Source organism: Peromyscus californicus, unplaced genomic scaffold (genome assembly GCF_007827085.1).
Source record: "Peromyscus californicus insignis strain IS unplaced genomic scaffold, ASM782708v3 Scaffold_3__1_contigs__length_106647218, whole genome shotgun sequence".
NCBI lineage: Eukaryota > Metazoa > Chordata > Mammalia > Rodentia > Cricetidae > Peromyscus > Peromyscus californicus.
This window is the reverse complement of record NW_026294551.1, coordinates 54,406,927-54,423,539: the sequence shown is the minus strand read 5'-3', so window position 1 is coordinate 54,423,539 and position 16,613 is coordinate 54,406,927. Positions and strand designations below refer to the sequence as shown.

The 16,613-nt window shown below is 48.8% G+C and overlaps 1 protein-coding gene and 1 long non-coding RNA gene across 5 annotated transcripts in view; one reads left to right on the top strand and one right to left on the bottom strand.

Moving 5' to 3' along the window:
• Window positions 1-4,680: 4,680 nt before the first annotated feature.
• Window positions 4,681-7,003, bottom strand: LOC128122989 (uncharacterized). Its single transcript, XR_008222546.1, has 2 exons — window positions 6,839-7,003; window positions 4,681-6,126 (listed from the first exon to the last, which is right to left on the bottom strand). It is a non-coding gene; the product is annotated as an uncharacterized LOC128122989 (long non-coding RNA).
• Window positions 7,004-7,083: 80 nt separating this feature from the next.
• Pik3r5 (phosphoinositide-3-kinase regulatory subunit 5) overlaps window positions 7,084-16,613 on the top strand; it is a 63,288-nt gene continuing 53,758 nt past the window's right edge. For 3 of the 4 annotated variants that reach the window (XM_052758187.1, XM_052758186.1, XM_052758183.1), the window contains exon 1: window positions 7,084-7,208. The gene's annotated coding sequence lies outside the window, so the exon portion shown is untranslated. The other variant, XM_052758184.1, reaches the window with a different exon arrangement.

Genomic DNA, 16,613 nt, shown 5'->3' with positions numbered 1-16,613 from the left:
AATTTCCTTTTTGTCTTTAAATCTCTTAAGATCTGGCCCTTCTGGTTCCTGCATTTCCACATGGCCACAGCAGGCTGAGGCTGGGCCCCAGGGGCCCTCTTTAGCAGTCTCTTCATTTACCTCACTAGCATTCTCTCTGCACCCCCATTGTCTCCATATCCAATTGTTTCCCAGCCATCAGGGTCAAGGGTCAGTTACCAGTTTTTGTATTTGTGCAATTGCCTTTCTTATTATGGAATTAGGTGAAAGTGAAGTATTTCTTGTAATGATGTCTCTAGAAAATGTAGAGGAAATAAAAGAGGCCAAGAGGGCTGTGCATCAAGGGAAATGGGGCAGCACACTTTTCAGAGGATGTGAGGAATATTCCTAGAGGGTTAATACACAGTGGGTGTCTGTTGAAAGAATTAGATGTAAAATGCCACCAGAAAATAAAACGTAACAAGAAGAATATGTAAAAGCTGCATTAATGTGGGAACACACACATATACGAGTGACACACACACACACACACACACACACACAGAGAGAGAGAGAGAGAGAGAGAGAGAGAGAGAGAGATGTTTCCATGAGGTTCATTTGGGAAGGCTTTAAAGAATAAACCAGGCTGTTATGAAATGTCATGATGTGTTAAGGAAACCCCATCTCCTGAGTCTGTCCCTGAGTTTGACCTGCCTAGCTTGTAGAGATATTTATATTTCTGATCTATGCTCAGGTCTTCTTGGTTATTTCTGAGGAGTTTCCCAGCAGTGACTGTGCCGGGGTCAGTCTCTCTGGGTAGACCTGGGTACAAAACATCGAAATTTCAAAGCTACACTTTCCTCTCATCTCTAAGGTCCCTTGCTCTGTGGTGCTCCCCCACCCCACTCCCGCTCTCAAGTGATCCTGAGGGAAACATCTTTTTTCCTCCCCCTGAAATTCTTTCTCCATCAGGTTCAGATATCAACCTGCGAAGCTGACCTGGGATGAGGGTCACAGCCTTATAGAAAACAACACCGAGGGCTTGATTTGGGAGGGAGCTGCAGTTTGGCCCTGCTCTCAGTTTCTCGACGTCCAATCTGAATTTTAGAATGCAAACACACTGGTTGGACCCTGAGCAGACTCTCCTCATCTCATACCCCGGGGCTTCCCATAAGCTCTTCCTTGCGAGACCTTGCCTCAGCCAGATGAAGGTACACAGTAGTGGTTCCTGTGCTCCTGACCCACTTGGTCTTGCTGTTTGTTTGTTTTGTTTTGACACAGGCTCTCACTGTGTAGCCCTAGCTAGACTAGAGTTCCCAGAGACATGCCTGCCTCTGCATCCTGAGTGCTGGGGTGAAAGGTGTGTGCCACCTAATACTCTTGAGACATCAGACATGCTCTAATCCTCCTAGGCTCATCCAGGATGTCAGCATTCCTTAAACCTTACTTAATTTTTTTTTTAGATTTACATATCTTATATATGATATATATATATATCATATATATATATATCATGAGTGTTTGACTGCATGTATATATACATACCTTGTATATATGGCCTGACGCCTGTGGAGGACAGAAGCCGGTGTTGGATTCCCTGGAACTGGAGTTACAGATGGCTGTGAGCCACTACGTGGGGGCTGAGAACCGAACATGGGTCCTCTGCAAGAGCAACAAGTGCTCTTAACTGCTGAGCCATCTCTCTAGCCCCGATAGGCACTGCTTTGTCACAGCACATTACTGCTTTTTTTTTCTTTTTTATTGAAACAAGGTGTCATGTAGCCCAGGCTGGCCTCAAATTTGCTGTGTCCAGGAGGATGACTTTGAACTTCTGACCCTCCTGTGTCTTCCTCTCAAGTGCTAGGATCACAGATGTGCACTTGGTTTGTGTGGTGCTAGGGATCAAACCCAGGGCTTTGTGCATGCCGGGTAAGCACTTTACCAACGAAATTATATCCCCTGCCCCACACTGTTATTTTTTGTTGTTGTTGTTTTGAGACAGGGTTTCTCTGTGTAGTTTTGGAGCCTTGTCCTGGATCTCGCTCTGTAGATCAGGCTGGCCTTGAACTCACAGAGATCCACCTGGCTCTGCCTCCCGAGTGTTGGGATTAAAGGAGGGCACCACCACTGCCCGGCTCCACATTGTTATTTTTAAGTTGAGGCTGGATACAACTTACACTTGTTTTATTATTTGAGATTTTGTAACTTTATCATAGAGAATTCATCTGCAGTTCGCCATGTAGATTTTAGTATCCAGTTAAAAATGAAACAAGAAACTTTTCAGCAGTTTTTAAGACTCGGGCATTTTAAGCTTTGGTTTTTAAGGTTGGCTTATATTTTGAAATAATTTGGACTGGTAAAAATAAGCTATAAATACATAATCTTTATAAAGCATCACCTAACTCTCCCAAATATCAGAATTGAACATAACATTAAAATTAGGTTGGAGAGCTGGAGAGACGGCTCAGTGATTAAAAGCACTGGATGCTTTCCCAGAGGACCCCTGTTCAGTTCCCAGCACCACCACACAGCTAACAAAGCTCTGCTCTGATGCCCTCTTCAGGACTCTGAGGGCACTGCATGCATAGTGTGCACACACTTACACTCAGATAAAACGTACACACATATAAGATAAAAATAAACCTTAAAAAATTAGGATTAATGCCGGGCGGTGGTGGCGCACGCCTTTAATCCCAGCACTCGGGAGGCAGAGCCAGGTGGATCTCTGTGAGTTCGAGGCCAGCCTGGGCTACCAAGTGAGTCCCAGGAAAGGCGCAAAGCTACACAGAGAAACCCTGTCTCGAAAAACCAAAAAAAAAAAAAAAATTAGGATTAGTATAGATACAGTAGTTTTGTTTGTTTGTTTTTGTTTGTTTTGAGACTAGATCTTGCTATCTAGTTCAATGCGGGCTTGAACTCAATTACCTTCCTGCCTTAACCTCCCCAGTGTGGGGAATACTGGAATATGCCACTATGCCCAGTTGGATATGCTATGGGTAGAGTTTATTCAACTTTTGCCAATGGTTCCCTTCAGTGTCCTTCTTTTGGTCCAGGACCCAGTCCTGAATCTCTCATTTACCCTTAAGCATTGCGTGACAATGGCCCCCCACCCCAGTCTTTGTGAGCCTCAACCTTGACAGTGGCGTGTATTTCGTGGAGTGACTCTCAGTTTGGGTTACATTTCTTTCTTTCTTTCTTTTTTTTTTTCCCACAATTAGACTGAGGCAAAGCACTTTAGGCAAGAACATCTCAGAAAGGACACACCTTTCTCAGCCCCTTGAATCACGTGACTCCTCAGGATGATGTCAGTTTTGTTCAGTTGGCACAGGGTGTGTCTGCTGGTTTCTCCACTGTAAGGTTTCTGTTTTCTCTCTGTAACTGTTATACATCTGATGGTGAACTATTCCGCAAGGCAAACAAGCCTGTTTTTCTTAGTCCCTTCAGGCTGCGATATCAAAAACACCACACACCGAGGGGCTGAGAATCAACAAACATTTCTCACAATTCTGGAGCCTGGAAAGCCTAAGACAGACAGTGCTGGCAGACTGAGCAGCTGGTGTGGGCCTGTTCCTCACAGATGGGACAAAGGGACGAAGTTTTCGTGGGTCCCCTTTACGAGAGCACTGATTCATCTCGGAGGAGGAACAATATGGCTGAATCATAACTACAAAGGTTTCGTCTTCTTAACCATCACATTGGAGGCTAGGTTTTGCAGAAAGGACCTGTACACAACACCATCTATCATCATATGCTGGCCTACTGCATTTCTTTTTTATTTTTAAAATTTTTTGGGTTTTGTTGTTGTTGTTGTTGTTGTTGTTTTGTTTGTTTTTGTTTTTTCAAAACAGGGTTTCTCTGTGTAACAGCCCTGCCTGTCCTGGAACTCACCCTGTAGACCAGACTGGCCTTGAACTCACAGAGATCCACCTGCCTCTGCCTCCTGAGTGCTGGGATTAAAGGCATGTGCCATCACGCCTTGCACTTAAAATTTTTTCAGTTTTTATTTTATTTTATATGTATGGGTGTTCCACCTGCATGTATGTCTGTGCACATCTATGCCTGTTAGCCAAGGAAGCCAGAAGAAGGCATCAGATCCCCTAGAAATGGAATTACAGATGGCTGTGAACCAACATGTGGGTGGTAGGAATTGAACCAGGCTCCTCTGGAAGGGCAGCCAGTGCTCTTAAATAAAGCCATCTCTCCAGCCCCCTGGCCCATTGCATTTACCAGTCACTGATGATATTTGCCTGCTGGCAATTTCTTCCTTTTTATATTTTGTGTGTGTGTATATGATTGCATGTGTGTGCATGTGATGTGTGGATGTGAGTGTAGGCTCACATGCGCCAAGGCACATGCTTATGGAAGTCAGAGGACAACTTCCAAGAGTCTGTTCTTTTCCTCCATGGTGGGTTCCAGAGATGGAATTTGGGTGGTCAGGTTTGTGAGGTGAGCCCCTGTCCCCACTGAGCCCTCTTGCCAGACCCTGCTGTTAATTTCTTTTCTTTCCTTTTGTTTTGCTTTATTTTTTGAGGCATGGTGTCTCTGTGTAGCCCTGGCTGTTCTGGAACTTGTTCTGTAGACCAGGCTGACCTCAAACTCAGAGATCTGCCTGCCTCTGCCTCCCCAGTGCTGGGATTAAAGGCGTGTGCCACCACACCCAGCCTTGGTAAGTTTTTAATAATTCAGTCTATGACCCTTACATCTTAGCCCAAACACTGAAACTACAAATGAAAAATGTTTTATTTTTCCCTCCCCCTTTTTTTGGGGGGGAAAGGGAGTATAATTTAGAGGATGCTAGTGTAATTTAGAGGATGCTAGTATAATTTAGAGGATGTAAATGATTCTCATTGTGTCAGGTTCTCTCAAACATCTGGGTCGTCTCTGTTTCCCAGCTCACCAGGGTTCCAGTCTTTATCCAGGAATAAATGGCGGCTGAAGTGACTTGCTGACTGGGTGTAGAGTGAATAGTTGATGAGGGAAGTGAGGGAGGGAGGCAATCTAAACAGAAATCAGAGTGTGGACGGGCATGGAGGGTTGAAAATCCCAGTGAAGACTCCCTTCCCGGTGTTCTGTGTGCTGAGGTGTGGTTTACTGTGAGTAGAACGTTAGCTTGAAAGAACACATGCTAGAGTTGGGGTGTGAGCTGGCTGTCTAGGCTTCCTACGTGGGAAGCTTTGCCCTCCACACAGTGCTGTTAAGGGCTGGAGCCTGCTGTTAAGGGAAGAAGGTGCCTGGGCCCCCATGCCTGAGGCATGAGGTGCAGTGGCAGCAGAATCACAGAGTCTCAGCTCAAGAGAGAAGTCCCGGCTACCAGTTTGAGTGGGATGGACAGACAGACGAAACTGCTCTGGGAGAAGAGACGCAGTCTCGGTCAAGGATGCAATGATTCCAACATTAAAGGGAGGATGAAGAAGGAAAAGGAGCCTGAAACAGTGCTCCGAGGTAACGGGGTTCAGGACCCGGGGCGGGGGCGGGGGGGAGTTTCCTCGGAAAGGTGGCAGGAGTAAGGTCTGAAAACCAGCACACTGGATTTGGCATTTGAGGTTTTCCTGGTGACCTTCTTTCAGAACACAGGAATTAAAGTAACATGGGGAAGTTGAACAGGGCAGGCTGCTCTTTGAAAACATCAGGCAGTGAAGGGGAGGAGAGTGATCAGAAATAGCCATGTTTGCGAGCAGAGCCACAGAAGAGGTGCATTGGAATGCAGCCAGGTGCCACTGAATGACAGAAGTACTCTTGGGTCTTCCCAGCTGCGTTGGGGAATGTTTCTGGTAGCTGTCATTCTAATTTCTGTCCAGAAGATGCCAGGTGCTCTTGAGGTCTGGCTGGTGGTCAGCCCTGCAGGGACAGCAACCACACCCCAGGGTTGAAGGGAGGATAATTTCAAACTCCACATCTGGGCCACAGCTGCTCGAAAGAGAGTGCCGTCGCAGGGCAATGCTGCTGGGTTTCTGATTTTCTGAGCTTTCTAGGGCTTCGGCTTTACTCTGCCTTCAGTTTTAGGAACACCAAAGATACAGAAGAAGTCAAACAGCTTCTCATAACTTCTCTAGCACTTATTTTACCGTTAAAAGCGCTCTTCTCCATCTTCTCCATCTGGTGCACACTGTCAATCTTGTCTACTCCTTTACAGCGGATCCTGCTTCCTCAGCCCCTCTCCTCTTCCTCCTACAAATGTTTGCATGTTTGTGCTAAGCAAAGTGCAGCCTGGGGAGACAGTTGTGTGGACCACATTGCCCGGGGCTGTTAACGGGTTGTTAGAGGCGAGACCCCTGTGGAGAGGCCCATGATGGGCACTGAGTCCCTTCCCATCCACTTCCAACTTCTCTGCCTGCCCAAAGGGTACTTTCTGTTTCTGTCCATTTGGGGAAGTCGCTTTTTCTTGGTATTTAGGGAGTCAGGAAAAGAAAAGCCATTGGGTTTTCACATTAGCCTTCAGGTAGGGCTGTGGCTTTTGACCAACAATAACTTTTGACCAACAATAACGTATGACCTTGTGGTCGGTTTTGGACCTACTCCTGGGAAAGTGGGACCCAGTTGAAGGAACAAAAGATTCTGGTACTGTGAAGAGGTGGTGGCACATGGAACCAGAGGCTGGGGAAGCAGTGCTGGGAAGTTTGGATTGGCTGGAAGTTTCTAGGAAGGTTCCTGCAGTCAGAGTGCTCATCTGTGCAGCGGGGGTGCAGGTTTTTTAAGGGTTAAGAGCACCCGAAAAAAATAGAAGTAGGAGGAGGAAGTGGGGCGCTGAGTCGCAATGCAGCTCATCAGAGAAGGAAGCAGCTCATCGGAGCTTCCTCTTTCTCCTCCTTCCCCGAAGCCCCCACCCACCCCTCCTGCGCAGACAAAACGCTCTTCCGCTCCCCCTCACCCCGAACCTCACCTTACTCTTTGGGGGGCTGTGATGCTCGGTGCTGGTACACCAGCCGGGGCCTGTAGTCCCTAGGCAGGTGGGGGTCCCAGCTCTGGACAGCTTCTCAGTGGCTTTAAATCCTAGGACTCAAGGGTCAGTGGTACCGGCCTAACGCGACCCGGCCACCAGAGGGCGGGAGAGCCCGGCCGGGCGGCTAGCCCTGCCCAGACCACGCCCCTGCCAAGCCCCGCCCCGAAGGCCCCGCCCCCCGGGGTTGTAGAGACTGAGCAGATGCTGGGACTTGCTACCCAGCTCCAGCCGCCTCACGGTGGTCTGGACCTCACCCCAACAGCAGGGAGTCTTCGCTGGAAAGGGGCTCGGCGCCCGGCGGGGACTGCAGGTGTGTGGCTGGGCTGATTGGGGCGGGGGAAAGTGCTGAGGGCACGGGTGAGAGCTCGAGGCACAGCCAGAGCCGGTTGGAACCATCCTGGAGCAATGTGCCCCAACTGCAGCTGGTAAGTAAGCTGGACAGTTGGCGGTCTTCCAGTTCCGCAGTTGAAGTCCACCTCGGGGACACGAGGCTAAAAACCCATGGGTTGTCCCAGAGGCAGAAGGGGCGTCCCGGGACTGCTTATCAAGATTGAAGTAGTTATGAGGCCAAGTGTGTGCGCAGCCTCCTGCTGGGCCACAGGCCACCCTGTGCTCTAGAGTAAAGGAACCTGCAGTCCTCTGGCTCTGAACTCTGTGGGGTGCGTGGGCAACAGGAGTCCTTTGGCATCAGGACCTGGGCGTTGTCCTCCGTCGAGCTTCAGGCTGCCCCATGTCAGTGAGCATGGACCCTCAGACACGGCTGCTTTTCTAGGCACTGTCAGAACGTTTACACGCCGGAGACACGCGTGTATGAGTTTATGAATGTATGTGAGCCTACACGTGTGTGTGTGTGCTCGAGCGCTGGCATGATGGCCCATCCGAGGGTGGTGGCGGTAAATATGCAAGAAGTTCAGGACAGTAGGAGGAAGGAGGCTGTTCAGAGGGAAAAGGAAGGCGAGATGAAAGCCGCAGGATGTGGTATGATGTGAGTTAAGCCTCCTGCGAGAGGAGGGGTGGCTTTTGGCAACCGGAGAGCTAAAAGCAGGCCAACTCACCTGAAGACCTTTTCTGAATGGCTGTCCTTCGCTTTGGACTTGCCGTTCTTTGCCTGTTGTGAACCACCCGGTAAGGTCGGGTTTCCAGAATAGTGTTGTGTGTCCTGCAATGCCTGCCCAAAGAGAGCCACAGCGGTACAGTACAGCTGTCCAAGGTGAACCAAATTTTAAATAAGGTCCTTCAGCCAGGGGTGGAGCTGTTGCTTGGGAACCATGTGTAAGATGGAATAGAGACCCGAGTTCCAGCCAGACCCTGGCATATGACTTCCCTCTACTTACCTCAGTCTCCTTGTTTGTAAAATGGGCTATTATATAAAATTATATATACTTCTGATCTACAGGGCCATGTGGGAAATGAAAGGAGACAGGTGAGCAATGAGGGCTACACAGGAGACCCTCACTTATGTTTGTTCCAAGCTCTTACAAGCCCCTAGAACACCTTTTATTTAAAGAGGCTCAGCCCGACCAAGGGGCTGACCTATGAGCTATGTATATGTGTATGCATAGCCTGGTGTAAATTCTCACCTTTGGCATAGATAAATGGGACAGCAATGCATATGCCGTGAAAGGACATGTCCTCAGTTTGGAGATGGGCATATGTTCACATTTTATTACATCTATAGATCCGTTATTATTAAAACGCTCATTATTTGTGGGTATGGGTGTGAGTGTACGTGTGCATGCTTGCCATGGTACATGTGGAGGTCAGAGGGCAACCTGAGAGAGTTGGTTCTTTCCTACTCTGTGAGTTCCAGGCAACAAACTCAGGTTGTCAAGTTTGGAGGGAAGCCATCTCCCCTGTTCAGTTTATTTGTTCTTTGAGACAGTCTCAGGCTGTCCCCCATGCTGACCTCCAACTCAGTATGTAGCCGAGACTGGCCTTGAACTCGTAAGTGCTGTGGTTACAGGCAGTTCCGCTATGCCCCACTTCACGTTCATATTTCAGCAACGCTGAAGCTAACCTATTCCAGTTATAATAAGACCCAATATTCTTCCTTGTCAACACACAAAACGATGGTGCGTCTTTACAATCAGTGACATCTTGCAGTCTGTTAAATACAGGGTATGTTTTACAGAAATGTTTTAGAGGTACATGGGTACACACATATGTCATTCTCCTATTCTGCATACATTTAAAAACTTACATCTCATAAGCACCAAACTCTTTGTGGTGTCTAGTTTTTTTCTTTTTCTTTCTTTTTTTCTTTTCTTTGTTTTATTTTTAAGACAGTCTTCCTGTGTAGCCCCTTAGCTGACCTGAAACTCATTGTGTAAACCAGGATGGCCTTGAACTTACAGAGATCTGCCTACCTCTTGCTCCCAAGTGCTTTTTGAATTGCTTTTCATCTGGGATTAAAGGCATGCACCACCACAGCTGGCCCTGTAGTACCTCGTTTTAAAGACAGTGTTGGCTGCTTTGTTAAGTAGAGCACAAAGTAACTTCTTGAGAATGTGATCCACTAGTTCTAATCCACTCTTCTCCTTTGCACCCCGGGCCGCTTCTGATCTTTTTCCCACCACTTCCCTTTCATCCTTCTACGTGACTCTCCCCCCACCCCTCGGCTACAGTTGTGTGGTGTATTGGACACTGTGCTAAGCTCTGCGTGCCCTTTCACCTCGATACCCACACTGAGATAGCTGGAGCTATCACCCCCACTTTACAGATAAGGAAACGGGGTGCTGAAGCCACTCAATTAGAAAATGCCAGACCTAGGATGACTCTGGCAGCCGCTCTTGACCAGAGAGGAGCAAGTTCCAGTGGTGGCCTGTGGTTATCGAGTACGTGTCTTGCCTTGCACTTCTGAGGTAGACTCCTTCCCCCCCCCTCCCCGCCCCGACACCCACCCCAAGGCTGGCAGCAACCTTTTGGATAATTGGAATTATATGTTAGGTGACTTCTGGGTGTTCAAGGCATAGATCTCACAAGGGGATGAGAAATGAGAAAGTAGATGACTTCAGTAGCTCAGAGCATGAGTCTCCTAACTATCCTTTGGGGCCCAGATTCTAGCCAGTAGAGCTTGGCCTCAGGAGGCTTCCTGCATCGTGTTGCTATGGTGATGGGAGATCCTACATCTGAATGAGTTGCTTTTCAGCGGAAAGCCTGCAGAGGGGTACCAAGTTCTCCTGCCCCCAGCCCAGGTCCACCGTGCTGCTTCCTCTTGTGATGCTCAGTCAGCTTTGAAGATTCTGTTTGGTCGCCCCAGATTGCTCTCCCCTTTCTCTGCCCACCTGGTGAACCGAAAATTCCTCCCTCAGTGGACACTTCAAGCTCCATCTTCCAGAGTCTCCCCCAACCTCTACTCTCACCCTACAACACTAAGCTACTGCCCTCGATGGCCTTCCAGTATGGCACTGACTGCCTTGGCCCACAGGGACTTCCCAGGGGCTAACATAGCTATGACCTGTGGATGGTCAGTGTGGCTTCAAGCTGTCACCACTTCAAGCTGAGTCTCCCTGGGGTCTCACGCAAGGAGCCCTCCATGCACAGCCCCAGTAGAAGCTGCTTAGATGCAGGATAGTGTCGGGGTCAGCAGGGTGGGGTCCCTGGAGACTGTTGTGCTTTTTCATTTTCGTGTCCTCTGGAGTCTTGTTATTGTGTTGACCTAGGCAAATGAGCTTGTGTGGTTTCTTCATGGTGGGGTGGGGACAGGGCTGGGATGTGAGGAATGAAGGTGGATTCCAGTCTAGGGGTCCTGTTTCTACCTCACTCCTCCACAGTAGCCTCAAAGCCTTGATTACAATCAGATGACCTCTCTGAGTGTCATTTCCCCTGTCTAGATGGCAGCCGCATGGCATTTGATCCTGCCTAACCTTCCATAGTCAGGACTTTGCTGTGGAACATGTTCAGTGTACAGCCATGGACCAGGCTCAGAAGACACAGGAAGGCAGGCATTGCTCCTGCTTCCAAGGAGATGTGGTCTAGTAGTTCAGGATACCCAACACAGAGATCATCTCATTCTAAGTGTGAGAATTACATGATGCTGTGGGATTACAGAAGGGGAGTGTGGGGTTTAGAATTGTGTCATACTTGAGACCTGAGAGAGATGCAATAAAAGAGAAGAACACTCATAATAATAAGATGGACATTTGCCAGATACCTGCTTATGGCTCTGTGGATATCTTCCCTCATGAATTTGTCCCTCAACAGCTCAGGCTGTATGTGTAATCACGAGGGGTTTCCTCCTTCTAAAATTAGATGCCACAACTGAATGTCGTGATTGGTTCCACGTCTGACATGGACCAAGGATTCTTTCCATGCTCCTCCCTTTCCCATATTCCAAGGGGCAGTTTGTGAACATCGAGGTCTTGAATACTGTTGTGGTGGGAGAAGGCTGCCTCTTCTTTTTCTCTGTTCGTCGCTGGAGAGCATGTCCCACTGCGGACCCCTTGTAGTCAGTAATACTTTCATTAGTAGCTCAGGGAGTCTCTCTCCCATGGGAAATTCTACCCATTGTAGCCATGCCTTTATCCAATCCCTCTTGGGAACTGTGTTCTTGCCAAGTTCAGAACCCCCAGCTCTTGATTCTCTGTATCATGTAATAAGGCTCTTGGCCAGCTCCCACTTCTCCATCTAGCGCTGTCTTCCTAGAACCCTGACATCCATACGGCTGGGCATCTGGTTGAGTGTTTGTTCCTGTGTGGCTCCGTGGTGTAGGCTCTTGTCAGGCAAATCTTCACACAACCACTTCCACCCAACATGGTCGACGTGGCCAGCCTCCACTTGGGGTTTTCTGCATTTCTTAGATCACGTCGTCTCCACCTACAGTTCTTCCAGAAGAGTTTCAAACACTCTCTCGGGCAGTGCCTGTCAACCTTCCTAATGCTGCGACCCTTTAATGCGGTTGTTCATGTTGTGGTGAACCGCCCCCCCCCACGCACCATAAAATTATTTTCATTGCTACTTTATAACTGTAATTTTGCTACTGTTATGAATCATAATGTAAATATCTGTGTTTTCCAATGGTCTTAGATGACTCCTGTGAGAGGGTCATTCAAAACCCCCCTACAGGGTCAAGACTCACAGATTGAGAACCACTAGTCTAGGTAGTGGGCCCCTTTGGAACCCTGATGAAAGGGTAAACACACATGTATATGTGAACACACACACACACACACACACACACACACACACACACACACACACACACACACGGTCTCTTTTACATAAAACTCCAAGGTCTTCTTAGACTTCTATAGTCCAAGAAAGAGCCTGGCTTAGTAAGCTATGTTCTAGAAAACACAATCACCTCTGTGCAGTGAGGCTCCACGGGAAGGCAGCTGTTAGCAGAGGCAAACTGCAGGTGGCGATGGGTGATGAATACTTTAGAGAGCACTCGGGGAACCACCTAAGTGACTCTGTAGTGAGATTTTGAGACATGTGTCAGGGGACTGCTGAACTTTGTGATCTCACACTAAGGACCTCTTCTGGATTTTATTTTTTAAGGTGGGATCTCACTATGTAGCTCTGACTGGCCTCTAACACTCACTCCTCCTGCCTCCGTCTCCCGAGAGCTGGGATTACAGGTGTGTGCTGCCATGTCTGGCTACCAGCTTCTGATGACTTGTGAATATTTGATTTCAACCTATTTCCAAGATGGTGGATGAGCATTGCCTTATGCTAGGAGAGTGCTGACAAGGAGCGCTTCTATTCTGCTCCCCAACCAGGGGACCAGATTTATGGCTAGGATTGGGGGACAGGGGAGACATGGCCACTGTCATTCTTTGCACCTCATGTCTACAGAGCCGTTGTTCCTGGAGAGTGGCTTGTCTTTAAGACTTCCTTTCTTTGTGGTTGTGATACATTAGCAGCAAAGCAAGTTGTTTGAAAGATGTTTTCTTCAATTGCTGTCAACATTAAGGTTGTCAAATATATTTTTAAACATATAGTAGAAAATTCCTGCATTCTTTCGCCTCGGCATGGGTTTGTATGACATATTCTTAACCTCCCCACATTGGGCCTTCCTTGCATTCCTGGACTGAATTCAATTATTATTTTAAATACAGTACCGGGTTTGCTCTGTGCGAGCCTTCTTAGGAGTTTTGCATCTGTCCTTACATGGTAGCTTCCCAGCATTGTCAGACACCTGAAATACCTGAGTCGTAAAGAGAAGAGGCTGATTTAGGCTCTAAGTTTTGGAGCTTTCAGTCTATGGTGGGTTGGCTTCATTGCTGTGAGAGAATAGGTCATGGCTGCAGTGAAATAGAATGAAACTGCTTACATCATGACTGGGAAGCCAAAGACAGACAGACAGACAGACAGAGAGACAGAGACAGACGCAGAGAGACACTCTGGAGTCTTTCAGTCTCCTACACAGGCACAATCCAGTAACGTGAAGACCTCTTATTACCCACTTCTTCTTCTTCTTCTTCTTCTTCTTTTTTTTTTTTTTCGAGACAGGGTTTCTCTGTGTAGCTTTGCGCCTTCCCTAGAACTCGCTCTGTAGACCAGGCTGGCCTCGAACTCACAGAGATCCGCCTGCCTCTGCCTCCCGAGTGCCTCCACCTCGGCTAGCCCCTACTTCTTAAAGGTCCCATCACCCTTTAAGAAAGAGAAACCAAGCCTTTAGGGTTTGCATACCTTTGGGGGGAACATCTACGGCTCAAATTACCCCAGCACACGGTGAGTCTGCCCCCACTGCTGTCCTTCATTTCCAGTATGCTGCCTTGCAAGGTGAGCTTGGAAGCTCTTCAGCTCTTGCACCCTGGAGCAACTTGCAGAGTAGGCAGCGGTCTGTCCTTCGACAGTTGTGAGAGCTCCCCCGCTGCAGCGGTCTGTCCTTCGACAGTTCTGAGAGCTCCCCCGCTGCTGCGGTCCTCTGCGGCTGGATCCCCGGCTGGCTTCCCACTTGCCACGCTCTTCTCTCCTCTACTTTTCAGTTCTCTTAGGCGCACACCTGTGACCCTCAGCCGCCCAGAGCTGACACCAGAGAGTCATCTCTGGTTCTTGACCGTCAGCCACCGAGCCTTCACCTTACACGCCCTGCAGTTTAAGCGAAGGTCATTTCCACAGGAAGCCAGGCAGATCCCTCTGAGTGCAGTTCAGCCCTCCCTGTCTCCTCCCAGGCACCTTCATGGGGATGATGATCAGTGGCCCATGTTATGCCCAGAGAAAGGTAATGGGGCGAGGGCGCAGGGGGAGGTAACGACATGATATAAAATTATCTTAAAAGCAGAAGATTTTCTCTAAATAGAGATGAACGAGGTGCCACCCATCTTCAGCGTCCTTCGGTGCCACCCATCTTCAGCGTCCTTCGGAAAAGGTGGACAGGATGGGAACGGGCTCAGTGAGAGGAAATGAAAAGGGCATCGAGTTCAGCTCACTTCAGGGAAGGTCTCAGAGAAAGTCGGAACAGGCCACATGTTGACAGCGATCTTCCTCGGTGGTGGAAGTGTTCAGGGAAAACGCCGTGATAGCTGGGAGAGTGGGGTGCGAGATACCTCTCCCCTCACTCCTAGCGATGGCGTCTGACCAATGGTGCCCAAGATTGTTCTGTCTGCGGGTGGTGGTGCTCGCCTGCATGAGAGTTGCCATGAGTTTGAGACCAGCCTAAGCTACATAGCAAGAATGTTTCAAAAAACTTTTTTCAATTGATTGTTCTGAAAAACATTGTTTAAATGTAAGAAGTTTAGTGGTCTTGAGGGAACAAAGTCCTAAAGCTGGGCAGTTCCCTCAAAAGTCCCACATCTCTGCGTCTCAGTGTGTTCCTCCTGGCTGTTAGAAAAACATCACTGTCCATGGTGACCCCCCGACTGAAGACTAGATCGTGTTACAGCCCAAGCGTGGGGTGTGGACTCTGCTTGGGGTCTTCTGTGTTTTGCTTCCTCTGATGTACTAAGTCCTGCCAAAAGTCATCTGGGCAGAATCCATCCAACTGTCACAGCTGGCCACACAACCTCCTTGGTGAGCCAGGTGTGAATGGCCTCTTGAATGTGGGACTTTCGAGCCAATATTTCATAAGCCTTTGAATTTCACATTCATTTCTGTACTGACATCTTAGGAGATTCATTTTGAGACAACTGGATGCTCAGAGCCTTGGCCAATGACTATGCTGGGGGATTATAGGGCTGTGGTGTGACGGACACTGAGGCCACTAGAGGGAACAGATGTGACGGTTAATCTCTGTCACAGAGTGTCCTCCTTATCCCTCCGAGCCTGTCACCTCCTGGACCACTTGACTCCAGATCTGACCTGGAAGTTCCTGGGCTGCTCTCTGGATGCAGCCTTGTGGGAGTTCTGATGGTGCAGCAGAAAGGACCTGCTCCTCCCCTCCTGGTGTCCATTATGACAAGACTCCCCGTGACTATAAGTCCCTTCTCAAGCCACAGTTGTGACAGTCCTTACTGTTAGTCAAGTCTTGATTGGATAGTTTCATCTACAGTGACGTTGACTGTATGTTGGCAAATTCCAATAGCCTCTTTCTTGCCTGTGTCTCCCTTGGGCCTCCCTCCTTTCCTTTCCTTTCCTTTCCTTCCCTTCCCTTCCCTTCCCTTCCCTTCCCTTCCCTTCCCTTCCCTTCCCTTCCCTTCCCTTCCCTTCCCTTCCCTTCCCTTCCCTTCCCTTCCCTTCCCTCCCCTCCCCTTCCCTTCCCTTCCCCTTCCTCCCTCCCTCCCTCCCTCCCTCCCTCCCTTCCTCCCTCCCTCCCTTCCTCCCTCCCTCCCTCCCTTCCTGTATTACCATCTCTTCCAGGCTGCATAGCAAGACTGTCTAAAAAATCAAAACAAAACAAAACAAAAAACCAGCCGGGCGGTGGTGGCGCACGCCTTTAATCCCAGCACTCGGGAGGCAGAGCCAGGCGGATCTCTGTGAGTTCGAGGCCAGCCTGGGCTACCAAGTGAGTTCCAGGAAAAGGCGCAAAGCTACACAGAGAAACCCTGTCTCGAAAAAACAAAAAACAAAACAAACAAACAAAAAAAAAAAAACCAAAACAAAACAAAAAACCCACAGAACTTTTTAAAAAGTGATTGTTAGGAAAACCCAACTTAAATCTACAGGGAACAAAGCCTAAGACTGGGCCGTTCCCTCAAAAGCGACTCTAACTTGTGACCCTCCTAGAATTGCAAGCATGTGCCGCTGAGTCGCACTTCTTGGAAGTTTCTGTGGAAATTTGATGCCCTCTGCTGTGGACTGGAGTTTTTCCCTCCCCGCTCAGGCCTCTAGCCAGCCAGTCCTCAGCTGGCCTTGGTCCGCTCTCTCCCCGGCTATACTTCTCTCTCTCATCCCAGCCGTGGTCTCCACGGGCATCTTGTCTGTTTTCCCTTGGATGCACTGTTTCACTGCGAACACACATCTGGGACCTAGCACACTTCCTCTGCGGACTTCCCCATTTCTGTCCCTTCTGCAGCTCAGCTCCAGTTCTGAAATCTTGGCGTCATCTCCGATGCTGCCCGGCATCCGTTTCTCTCCTCTCTGTCCCGTCGTGATGCTGCCCCCTCACTCCCTGACTCTTTTACGTCCCTATCCCTTCTTCTGAGGTCCACTCGAGTTTTCTTCACTGTGCACCCGTGGAGGGCTTTTGTCACAGGCTCTTCCTTTCTCCATCGGGAGTCACAAAATCTTCATTACTGCAGCCAGAACCCTTCGATGGCATCCCACTTTGGGGAAATGTCCTTGGTCTTCCTTGGGATATAGTAGAGTCGTACTGTGATTTTTAGGAAGCCTT